This window comes from Podarcis melisellensis (genome assembly GCF_964234715.1).
Source record: "Podarcis melisellensis genome assembly, chromosome: 2".
Lineage (NCBI taxonomy): Eukaryota > Metazoa > Chordata > Lepidosauria > Squamata > Lacertidae > Podarcis > Podarcis melisellensis.
The window spans coordinates 25,962,593-25,974,721 of record NC_138529.1 but is presented as its reverse complement, the minus strand read 5'-3'; the positions used below and the strand labels follow the sequence as shown (position 1 = coordinate 25,974,721).

At 46.5% G+C, this 12,129-nt stretch overlaps 1 protein-coding gene across 5 annotated transcripts in view; it reads left to right on the top strand.

Annotated features, from left to right (window-relative positions):
• The window catches only part of CDC42EP4 (CDC42 effector protein 4), a 45,509-nt gene that overhangs the window by 7,951 nt on the left and 25,429 nt on the right, over window positions 1-12,129 (top strand). The window contains exons 2-3 of one of the 5 annotated variants that reach the window (XM_081899873.1): window positions 4-90; window positions 4,262-4,396. The gene's annotated coding sequence lies outside the window, so the exon portion shown is untranslated. Of the gene's footprint in view, window positions 1-3; window positions 91-4,261; window positions 4,397-9,604; window positions 9,758-12,129 lie in introns of those variants that run through there. The other 4 variants (XM_081899871.1, XM_081899869.1, XM_081899868.1 and 1 more) reach the window with 4 other exon arrangements.

The following is a 12,129-nucleotide window of genomic DNA, read 5'->3' as shown; positions in this document are numbered from 1 at the left end:
CAGGTGTCCTTGCTGCACCCTCCCCAAATTGGCTGCAGGGGTTTGAAGGAACCACCAGAACAGATTTAGGGGGCAAGTGGTGAAAGGAAGGCGAGAGGAAGTTCTGTTACGCAGCCCAAAGTTCTTCTGCTAACAGAACTGCTTTGTTGGCCACCACCCCCAGTTTCCTGAGAGTAAGCTCCGGATGAACTCATTGATGCTTACGTCCAGACTGCTTAGGTTCAAAACACATTGATATTTAGCAAAAGATCCGCATCCAGCTGAATTCCAACCTTCAGTTTTTAATAAGAATTGCAAACAAGTGTTACGGTTTAAACTGTTAGTGTGAAGTAGGAACCCCATTAAAGAAAAGGAAATACGCATTAGCCTCTGCTTGATTATTTCCCTCCATCTGTTCCTCTCTGCTAATCTGCCACAAACAACCCTGAAAGCCTTATTCACTTGCCAGAGCAAGTGAATTTACTGTGGCAGAAAATGATGTCCTGCTTGGCGAAATAAGTCCTGAAGTTTCACTCGCCTGCATTCGCTTTCCGCTACACAACTGACTTGAAGTATGAGGCAACTTTTGCTTCCCACGGGACCTTCCCGCAGAACTTGAACTAAGTGACCCTTTTACTTTGCACCCTGTGTGGAGAGTTTATTAGAAGCAGAGCTAGCGAGGGGGAATTGTGTTGCTTCTGACCAGTCCAAAGCCCAGATCATAGTGAGAGATAAGATACAGTGCTGCCTGTTGCTCTGCAAAGTAGAAGGCATGGAGACCAAAAGGAGGTGGAACCAGAGCCAATAGCAGGCAGAGCCAACTCGCTCTAATTTTGCCCCTAAATGCCTCCCTGCTAAATTCTACAACACTGAGATTAAGGGAAAGGAAGCAGACAGGCAGTGCCCTCCGCCTGGACTGGTTGCAAGTAAAAAGGCAACAATGCAATACTTGAAAAATCCACCCTGAACCAAGTGGGGAGGGCAAGTAGGTGGAGCACTCCCACTTTTAGAGGAGAATACAGTGGTAGCAGAGACATCACCTTGCCAACAAAGGTCCGTATAGTTAAAGCCATGGTTTTCCCAGCAGTGATGTATGGAAGTGAAAGCTGGACCATGAAGAAGGCTGATCGCCAAAGAATTGATGCTTTTGAATTATGGTGTTGGAGGAGACTCTTGAGATTCCCATGGACGGCAAGAAGATCAAACCTCTCCATTCTTAAGGAAATCAGCCCTGAGTTCTCACTGGAAGGACAGGTCCTGAAGCTGAGGCTCCAATACTTTGGCCACCTCATGAGAAGAGACAACTCCCTGGAAAAGACCCTGATGTTGAGAAAGACTGAGGGCACAAGGAGAAGGGGACAACAGAGGATGAGATGGTTGGACAGTGTTCTCGAAGATACAAACATGAGTTTGACCAAACTGCGGGAAGCAGTGAAAGACAGGAGTGCCTGGCGTGCTCTGGTCCATGGGGTCACAAAGAGTCGGACACGACTAAACGACTAAACAACAACAACACAGTAGTACCTCAGTTTACGAACTTAATCCGTTCCGGAAGTCCGTTCTTAAACCGAAACCATTCTTAAACCAAGGCACGCTTTCCCTAATGAGGTCTGTTCTTAGACAGAGGTAAAGTTCGCAAACCGGAACACTACTTCCAGTTTTGCAGAGTTTGTAAGCCAAATAGTTCGTAAACTGGGCTGTTCTTAAACCAAGGTACCACTGTAACCACTTTTTTTAAAATTCCACTATTTTAAAAAAATAATGCTCTAATTCTTTAAATGGGAGCTGTCACAGCTTAAATACACTTTAAAAAAATTATTAGGTGGGGCAATGCAGTTCCTAGCTGCAGTCCTTTGAAGGCGAGACTCTGCTGTTATACCGAGCCCAAACCAGATAAAGAGTGGGTACAGAGGGGGTTCATTTGTTCATCTGTTGTCATCTTTCCTCCAGAGCAACATTCTATCTTCACAACAACAACCGTGGGAGGTAAAACGGGCTGAGAGATAGCAATTGACCAAAGTCGCCCGGTGAGATTCACAGCTGAATGGGGATTAGAACCTGGATTTCCAATTGAAGAAAAAGAAATAAGGTCATTCACACACACACTATATATATATATATATATATATATATATATATATATATATATATATATATATATATATATATATATGCAGGTTTTGGTGTCCTCGGGTGTCTTCCCGTGTAAAAGTTGGGGTGTCTAGGCGACGTTTCGACGAGGTCTCACTCGTCATCTTCAGGCTGGTGCTTTCGGCTTCTTGTTGCTGGAACAGAGCAGGATCTCAGTGTTTGAGTTCCTATAAATACTGTTGAGGGGGTGTGGTGTATAGCCTCCAATGTTCTGGGCAGAGAGGAAGTTCCCAGGCTAGTGTGCCTTTTCTTCTTTTGTTCCTTAATTACTTGAGGGATAATTACTTGTGTCACATCCCGCTTGCCAGACATCTGGAAATTAGCCCTCCCCACAAAAACTGACACCAGATCCAGAGGCACACAGAACGCTATCACCAATCAACCACACCAGACCCAAACCCAGACCCTCTCCACAGATAAATTACAGACACCATCCAGTAGCCAAACCATGGTGGCACCTCCGGATGCTGCACCCCCCTGCAATCCCTACACAGATCTGGCTGACACAGGCCACAAAACCACAGCTCGCCCCTATACACGAAGCCAAGCCAGAGCACAACTAAGTGCAGTACAGCCATCTTCTCAGAAAAACTCTTCACAAAGTTCAAGAGGTCAAGACACAAAGACTTTAGCAACTAATCCACACCTAATGACCCACCTAAGTGGTACTCAGGATATCACTCAAGAAATCACTCAAGATATCCCTCAAGTAATTAAGGAACAAAAGAAGAAAAGGCACACTAGCCTGGGAACTTCCTCTCTGCCCAGAACATTGGAGGCTATACACCACACCCCCTCAACAGTATTTATAGGAACTCAAACACTGAGATCCTGCTCTGTTCCAGCAACAAGAAGCCGAAAGCACCAGCCTGAAGATGACGAGTGAGACCTCGTCGAAACGTCGCCTAGACACCCCAACTTTTACACGGGAAGACACCCGAGGACACCAAAACCTGCATTCCTGTACCCGTGAAAATCTACGAAAGCATATATATATATATATATATATATATATATATATATAATGTTCATAAATGGCCCCCCAGGGTATCCAATCAAGTAAGCATTAACAGGTAACCTGCCAGACAGGAGGTAAACAATGCACTCAGATTTCTGTTGTAGACCACCCCTTTCTGTGATGTAGGTATGATGTGTCTGGGGGTTGGTCTTGAGTACACCCCTTCTGTGATGTATGTACAATGGTACCTTGGGTTACATATGCTTCAGGTTACATACACTTCAGGTTACAGACTCCGCTAACCCAGAAATATTACCTCGGGTTAAGAACTTTGCTTCCGGATGAGAACAGAAATTGTGCGGCGGTGGTGCGGCGGCAGCAGCAGGAGGCCCCATTAGCTAAAGTGGTGCTTCAGGTTAAGAACAGTTTCAGGTTAAAAACAGACCTCCAGAACGAATTAAGTTCTTAATCTGAGGTACCACTGTATGATGTTTCTGGGGGTGCTCTTAGACTCCAGGGCGGGCAATTTAAAGTGTCTATATAAGGCGCTGGCACGCCTTTGTTCGGGGTCCTCCCCCTTCTGTGAAGGGGGCACCCTGTTGCAACAGTTCAATAAAGATCAGGCTTACTAGCTGCTTTGCTTCTCAATATTCTCTGGTTGGCCTCCGTTCTTTTCTCTGACCAATGGAGAACCTACAAAGGACTCTATAAGGGCTCTTGTGTCCGCCATAAGGGAATAAGGGCAGATTTTCGTTTATTACAGAAGCATTCCAATACTGGCTTTCAAAAGGAAGATGCAACCTCCCCTCAGTTGCAAGCAGAATGAGGAAGGGATGTCTGGGCTTTGGGAGAGGGGCAGTAGGTAGGCAACTGAAGGGTCTGGGGGTGTAAACCGGTGTGGTGTAGTGGCTGGATATTGGATCAGGACCAAGAAACCTAGTTGCTGAATACAGATATGGAGTCAAAGCAACCTTGGCCAACCACTGTCTTCTTTGCCTAACCTACTTCATAGGGCTGTTGTATGCTGCAATACGTTCCTTGGAAGAAGGGTTGGATACAAATACGATAAGTTGGGTAGGGATCCTTCAGAACTTTGCAGTGTATGCAGATTCACGTGTGAGATAAAGGCACTCTTGCAATCCTAATTACCATTCCCTGTCCTCTCCTCCACAGGAAAGTTGGATTTACCTGACAGGACATTCTCCAAGCAGGAGGAGGCTGACAGTGAGGCAAAGCCATCTTGTTTGTCCATTGTAAACCAGCAGAGGACCAATGAGCATGGTTGGGATTTAGAGTGCTGCTAATGAGGTAGGAAAAACAGATTTTTCTAACGGTCCTCACATTTTGTTAGGGTGTGTGTGGAAACAGCCGGCAGTCCTCTCGCAGCATAATCAGGGTTTTCCTTGGGCAGTAGTGACCAAGCCATGGTTGGCAACAGAAATAGCTGTTCCTTTCAGTCCCTTGAAGCATCACATCACATATCCTCAGATGGAATCTGATCTGACCAGCCAGAGAGCTCCCTTCACCTGCACCAGAGTCCTTCTCATCAAGATGCCACAACAACCTTTATACCCTGACAAGACTCTCTAGTAAACCTGGAAGATAATTAAATGAGTCTCTGGGACCGCTGCTCTTACCGGAGGCGATGGTTGGAATTTTGAGACATCATCAATTTCCAAAGAAAGAAGAGGCACTGAGGTGTGTGTGGTTTTTTTTTTTAGTGCATCTGAATAATTAAAATGCCTTGAGCCATCAAAATACAATTGGGAGCTGCCCAGAAGGCTCACCTCAAATCACCTACTCAGAAGAGCAAGGTGAATGATTCAGGAACCTGACTGCCTTGGGCTTGCGTATAAGCTGGAGATAAGTGAAAGCATAGTTTAATCATGAAGATAATTCCTCTGTAGGCCAGGGCTTCTCACCAATCAGTTACAAGGAGCAATCCACTGTGGTGCATTTGCTAGAACTGTTTCTTGGTCTAAAAAAAGGTAAAGTGACCCCTGACCATTATGTCCAGTTGTGGCCGACTCTGGGGTTGTGGCGCTCATCACTTTATTCGCCGAGGGAGCCAGCGTACAGCTTCTGGGTCATGTGGCAAGCATGACTAAGCCGCTTCTGGCAAACCAGAGCAGCGTACCGAAATGCCGTTTACCTTCCCGCCAGAGCGGTACCTATTTATCTACTTGCACTTTGACGTGCTTTCAAACTGCTAGGTTGGCAGGAGCAGGGACCAAGCAACAGGAGCTCACCCCGTTGCGGGGATTTGAACTGCTGACCTTCTGATCGGCAAGTCCTAGGCTCTGTGGTTTAACCCACAGCACCACCTGCGTCCCGTTTTGGTCTAGGTACCTTAAAAAACCCTCTTTTGCTGAAAATCACAGGAACTGATACATTATCACATGACAGGGGAAAAGCAGCCATCCTGTCCAGTGTGGAGAAATTAAAAATGCCTGAAACTAGATAAGTGGTCATGATCTGCAGATGGTGACAGATGTCACAGGATAGGCTGTAACAGTGGGATGATTTCTGCAATTGTGTGCAGTCACATTCTGACAAACAAAAGTGGCTTCTGAGATGCTTAGGGCCCCGAAATGGGGGGGGGGCACACACAAGCTTGGAAATGTTAAGAATCAGCTCCCACCACATGCAAAAGAGTGCAGGTGTTTATCAAGTCCTTTATCTTTCTCTCAGTAATCTAAAACTCCAGATTATTTGAATCCAACATAAATTCTTCACATGCAGAGTCTCTGTAAATAACAGCTCCTTGTTGTATTTGCTCAAACTGTTTCAAGCCCTCTCTCTGTGTGTGTCTCTCTCTCGGCACTTAGTTAAATGAATAATGTTAAAATGTACCAGTTTGAAATTTAGTAACACATTTATTAGAGGAACAATAAAACAGAGGACAACTAGCACTGCTTCTTTCACTGTTTGATACATTTTGGAAGATAATGGAGCCAGGAGAGAAAACCCACCTTTATTAGGTTGTGTCATTCCAAAAAGGGTTCCCCTGGCTACCCGTGCATTTAATTAGATAAGGCCATTGTGCAATTGTTTCACGGGTCTAATTACTGTTCAGAGGAATCCAGAGGTCTGGCTTGTTTTATCTGCTTAGAAAAAGAAGAAAATAGCATCAATCAATGGTTTCCCTCCCCAGTTCTTTTCCATTGTGTCCTTTGGAGTGGCTAAAATAAAATACCTAATCTGAGCAAAAGGATGTCAAATGGGTTTTTCAAAGCTCTTCTCTTGAAGGAGCAGCTGAGAGGTTGGCAGCAGCAGACAAACATCTCCATTGGGCTGGTATCTTAAAATGGGATCCTAAAATGGTTCCATGCCCTCAGGCCTCTGTGCCAACCACTGCCAAGCCCAAGTGGCTGAGTATCAAGACATGCTGCTGCCCAATGGGCAGCTTTTCAACTCCACCACATGCTAGTTCTGCCAAGTTCCCTTTAGGTATCTAAACACCCAGCATTTCCAGCCCAGCTCAAGAGATTGATTTTAATCTCTCCTGACTGCAGTGTCTCATACAGACATGCAGTACACCAGCACTGACTGGGGTACTCTCCAAACTGTGCACTTTTGGTTAAAATTAGCTGGAGTTACAAATCAAGAACTGTTACTCTCCAAATAGAAAGAAGAGAGGTGTGTTGGACAGCAGATTGGGAGAACTGTGCCTGTCTCCTGCTCCAGCAGAATACCTGGGGGAACTCATGGTTCGTGCCTCAGATTTCTCATGATTAAAAATGTGGATCATAAACCACTCACCGTCACCGGTTCCACCTATGGAGGTTGTGATATTCAACAGAGTATTGGAAACTATTCAGATGGAAACACAAGGGCTTACCTAGCATGAAATATATGAACCTAGACAGCCCATCTGATAAGAAGTGGCACTCCTACATCAGAACTATAATGGACATAAGAACAAGGTGCTTGAAAAGGACCAGGGCATGATGTGTCAGTGGAGCTATAAATACGACTCTCTGTTCTTTGCCATTTAATCTGGTTAAAGGAAGAAAATTGCCTGCTCGAAAGCTAGTCCTATTTATTTACATTTTTTTTAAATGCTTAATTGTTTTCAAGCAATGTACAAAATGAGTCCCATAAATGTCAACGGAACCTGTCTCCAAGTTACAGTATTAATGCATACAAGAGTGCAATCTATATCACAGGTCTAACCTTGACCATTTTCTTCAAGCAACATGAATAATTCATGGTATTGACTATGAAGAGATCCACTCCCTGAGACTTCTTTAGAAAGGATTAGGCCAGGGCTTGTATAATCTGTGTTTCTCCAGATGTTGTTGGACCCAAATTCCCATCAGCCCCTGTCAGCATAGCCAATGCTCAGGGAAGATGGGAGTTGTAGTCCAGCAGCACATGGGGGGCAATAGCCCACTCCACCCCTGGAACAGGCAAATCCATGGTGGCTCTCTCAACAGCCGTGTCAGTTACCTGGAATTTCCAGGTTCATATGTTAATAACAAACAACAAGCAGAGGCCAACAGCTTCACTTCCCTACTTTCGAGTTCCTCAGAGGCATCTGTCGATCTGTGGTTGGAAATAAAATGCTGGACTAAGTGGATCTTGTTCCAATTCACTATACCATTCTTTTACTTTCTTTCTGTCTCAGCTTTCGATACCCTGCCCAACTGACTTCATGTAGTTCTGCACTGCAAACCTCAAGTCAAGTATGTTTTCTGTGGGCCAGCAGAACTGTTATCTGCAAACATATCGTTTGCGTGAGACATCCCTCCAGAATCAATGTTGGTGTTAAAATTGCAGGCGGCTCAATTTCTTTCTGCTGGAAGTACATATGGGAGCAATAAAAGCTGTCTCCATCAGATGACACATCAGATTGGGATTCCCTTTTAACCATCACCAGTGGGCTGCTCTCCAAGTGGAGATGGAAGAACAGGGAGCAGTTTTGGCAAAATGCCACAAGGCTAGCGCTAAAGCACAGAGGAAGTGTTGGATGAGTAGTAAGCAGGAGCTCCTCCTGTCTGTATCATGCTTTGCCAGTGGCTTGTTCCATAAACCGGCAGCGTAGCAAATGTTAATTTCCACAGTGAATAAATAATTGACCCAGTCTTGTACTCAGTACATCCTGTTGTGTGGCTATAGAGTAGTAGTGAGGAACCAGTGGCCCCTCTGACATTATTGGACTACAACTTCCATTATCCCTGGGCCATTGGCCATGATAGGAGTCTGGAATTTTAAAGATCTGCCATTTACTGTACATTGCTTGCTAATAAATTGTAGTGAAAAGGAAATCCACATATCTCGCTACTATTTATATGGATAACATTTTCCATGCTCATTTGTCTATATCTATTTTGCGTATATCTATTTTTTGATTTGATATTTTCCTGGTCTCTTTTAAATTGTTAATTACCTTGGCCCTGATTCATTGAAAGGTGAGATATTTATTGTGAATACATAAAACTTAATAGTTATGAATAAATTCCCATGAGGCATCCCAAAGCAATGTATAATTGTAAATTATAATTCTTAAAGGGTAAAAGAAAGAAATGGGCTTTGTCTTAGCCTTCTAATGCAGAATCTTGGATTCTGGTCACATACTTCTGGACCTCGTTTCATTTTCTAAAAAGCGGCTTGCTAGCACTTGTGGGTTAAACCACAGAGCCTAGAACTTGCCAATCTGAAGGTGGGCAGTTCGAATCCCCGCAACGGGGTGAGCTCCCGTTGCTCGATCCCTGCTGCTGCCAACCTAGCAGTTCGAAAGCACGTCCAAGTGCAAGTAGATCAATAGGTACTGCTCCGGCGGGAAGGTAAACGGCGTTTCCGTGTGCTGCTCTGGTTTGCTAGAAGAGGCTTAGTCATGCTGGCCACATGACCCTCGGCCAATAAAGCGAGATGAGCGCCGCAACCCCAGAGTTGGTCACGACTGGACCTAATGGTCAGGGGTCCCTTTACCTTTACCTTTAACCCTTACAGTTAAAAGAGTCGAGTAGGGGTGTGGGCGGGCTATAATTGCCTGACTGCCAAAAATCGAGAAAGGTAGACTGGAAAGCAGTGCTTTGAAACAGCGCACAGATGAGCATCTGCCCTAACCCCGCCTGATTTTGTTGCTGGCCTTTTGGTTCAAGGACTCCCTATGCGGGGGGGGGGGAATAATAATAATAAGTAAGCCTTTCGCTGAGACAATGGCCAGCTAATTCCGACGCCGCCGAGTTTGCAGAGGCCTTCGGGTAACGTGGGCTCGCCTGCTTGACAACACAAATCCCACAAAAGCCTTGAACTTTCAGGAAACCCCATTAGCGAGGTTGAGCGATGTGTCAATCCCTTTCTGGCTCCCCCCCCCCACCCTTGCGCTGCCTTCCTCCTCCACCTCTGCAAGGCACCGGGAAGAGCCGGAGCGAGGCATTCAGATTTTGAATGGAGGAGACCCGGACTAGCCTGATGACGTCGCCTTCGCCTATTGGCCTTTGGGTGGCGCGACGTCACAGATGGGTCGGTGACTTGGACGGCGGGGCGGGGAAGCGGGGAGGAGGGAGGGAGCTTGAGCAGTCTGAAGCCGGAGAGGAACGCGCCGGCGGGGAGCCCTGGGCAAGCGCAGGCATGGGGTGGAAATGCGGGGACGCAGCAACGAAGCAGCTGAGCCGGTAATATATAGCAAGCCCTCCCGTCGAGCCAAGGGGTCCCGAGTAGGTACGGGTGAGAAGGGGCGGGGTGCCTGGCTTGCTGGCTTCGGGGGGGGGGACGGGGACGCGCCAAGGGAGGCGCCAGATATCCTCCGAGGGTTTGGTGGGTGTGTACGGGAAAAGGACGGCGTGGGGTAAAGGGTGCCCGTCGGAAGAAGGGGAAACCCTGCCTTGCCAGGAGGATCTTTGTCTACTTAACCTTGCTGCTGCCGCTTTCTCAACTTCCCTTTGCAGGGAGATTTTGCGGGAAGGGAGTGCCTTACCCTTTTCTTCTTGGAAAAGAAAGCGCCTCCCTTTCATCTGCCTTTCCTTTGGTTAGCTCAGAGATTCTTGTTTGCTTTTGCAACCCCTTTCCGTTGCTTCCTTGCTATTTACAGGTGACGTTCTGGAGGTTTGTGGTTTTTTTTTAAGAAAGGCAATAAAAAAGGTGCGTGTGGAGAATTCTCTGTAAATTAAGAACAAGGGGATTTTTTTTATCAAGAGCTCCTCCCTCGGACAAAATCCCCTCGCAAAGCGCCGCGTTGCAAAACTGGACTTTCTAAAATAAGGAGCGGCTTTTTGCAGAACTGCGAGTGTTTGTAGGGCTGGGAGGCAACGAGCCGCCGTTGTTTTCTGGGCTAATGCATCTGCAACCCATTGATTGGCCGCCGCCCCCCTTCCTCCCATCTCTCCCCTTTCCCATCAATGCCTTTTCCCAAGGGAGGAAAAAGGGAGCGAGGGCGGGGAGGGAGAGCATGGGAAAGAATCGACTAGAATCGCTATTTGGTTTTGATCATCCTAGCTGGGCAAAGAGGAGGCTAATTGGGTTGTCATTTGGAGAGTGCGTACACACGCCGAGGTGATGCAGTTAGCTAGCATCTTGTTTTATTCTTGTCGGAGGGAGGCTTTCCCATTGTCTCGACAAAAAGCGAGCGTGTCTCTTTAAAATTCCGTGAATGAACGCTACGGCTCGGGGATGAGAACTGCAGCTCGGTGTGTGTGTTGTGCGTTTGTGCGCAGAGACCAAAACGCGAGCCAGAGAGAGAGAGAGATAGAGTTGCGGGAAGCCTGGAGTTTGCTTAGGTATAAACGCGCTTGGAAGGGAGCGAGTAGCAGTTCTGGCAAGTGCTAAATCCTAAAGCAAAGGGGAAGCCCAAACAAACCAGTTCTCCTCTGGCCTCTGCGTGGGAAATTCTTCCCCAAAGGGGTAGTCGACAACTTCTGCTGGCAGGCGCGCTTGCAAGGCTTTGAAGCATTTGTTTTAGCTTGTGCGGATCCAAAGGGAGGGAAGGAGGTCACTTCGGAAAGGAGGCGTTTGAAAAGGAGAAGGTAGCCCTGTAGGGTGTCTCTGCTTTTGCAGGAAGGAGGTTTGTGAGTGTGGCTCTGAAATCTTCTGTGCTTTTCTGTCTCCACTGAAGAGAGTCGTGGGTGACTTGGAATATTAGATTTCTGCACCCGCTCAAAAAGTTAAAAGTTCATTTGATGTATGAAGGCAGTGGCTGTGTATTTATGTACTACCCCCACCAAAAAAGCCCACTTTGTAACCAGTCTGTTATCCCAAAGTGACAGCTGCAGAGTATGCTTTCTTGCCTATGGATCATTTCCAGCCTTAGAAGATTCTCTCACCTCCCCTTTTTTGAGGAGGGGGGTATTCCTTTTCCCTTTTACCATGGGGGGATGATGTGCTCTGCAGTCCCTTGTGACTGTTTCAAGGGTGAGAGAGAGGGTTGCTGCCTCCCACCCAATGGGACTGATTGAAATTCAGCTTCACAAAGAGCTCTGAACTAGAGTTCCAGACAAAGGAAACTGCTAGGGTTACGCTTCTCTTCCCTCTGCTTGCTTGAATTTCATGCTGCCTTGCCAAGTTCTCTATAAGCGGCTCTGTTGTGCAGCTTCTAGTTCCCCTCCTGCAATAGACAAGGATAAACTTGTCCTGTTAACTGTAGTTTTAACTTCTTCTTTTTCTGGGCTGATTCCAAGGTGGCCTTCACGCTTACTTGAATAAGCCTGTGTGCCTGACTTGTGAGCCTGAGCAGAGATGCTCCTTTCTATGCTTGTGGTAAGATGTGGCAAATGTTTAGGCCAGCAGTCCCCAGATGTTATGAATTATTTAGCAAACACACGTGCACAGCCATCTTTTGTGTGTGCAAGTAGGGAGCAATAAACAATATAAACCTTGGTGATTTCTGTTTGTTGACCTGTTCAGTCAAGTGACAGTGATGCCTTAACTCCATCAAGGTCTCTGTGATTTTGACCTATTTTTTTTGGGGGGGGGGAGAGGTTGGGATGGCTGTTGAGTTCTACAATATATATTGTTGTTGTTTAGTCATTTAGTTGTGTCCGACTCTTCGTGACCCTATGGACCAGAGCACGCCAGGCACTTCTGTCTTCCACTGCCTC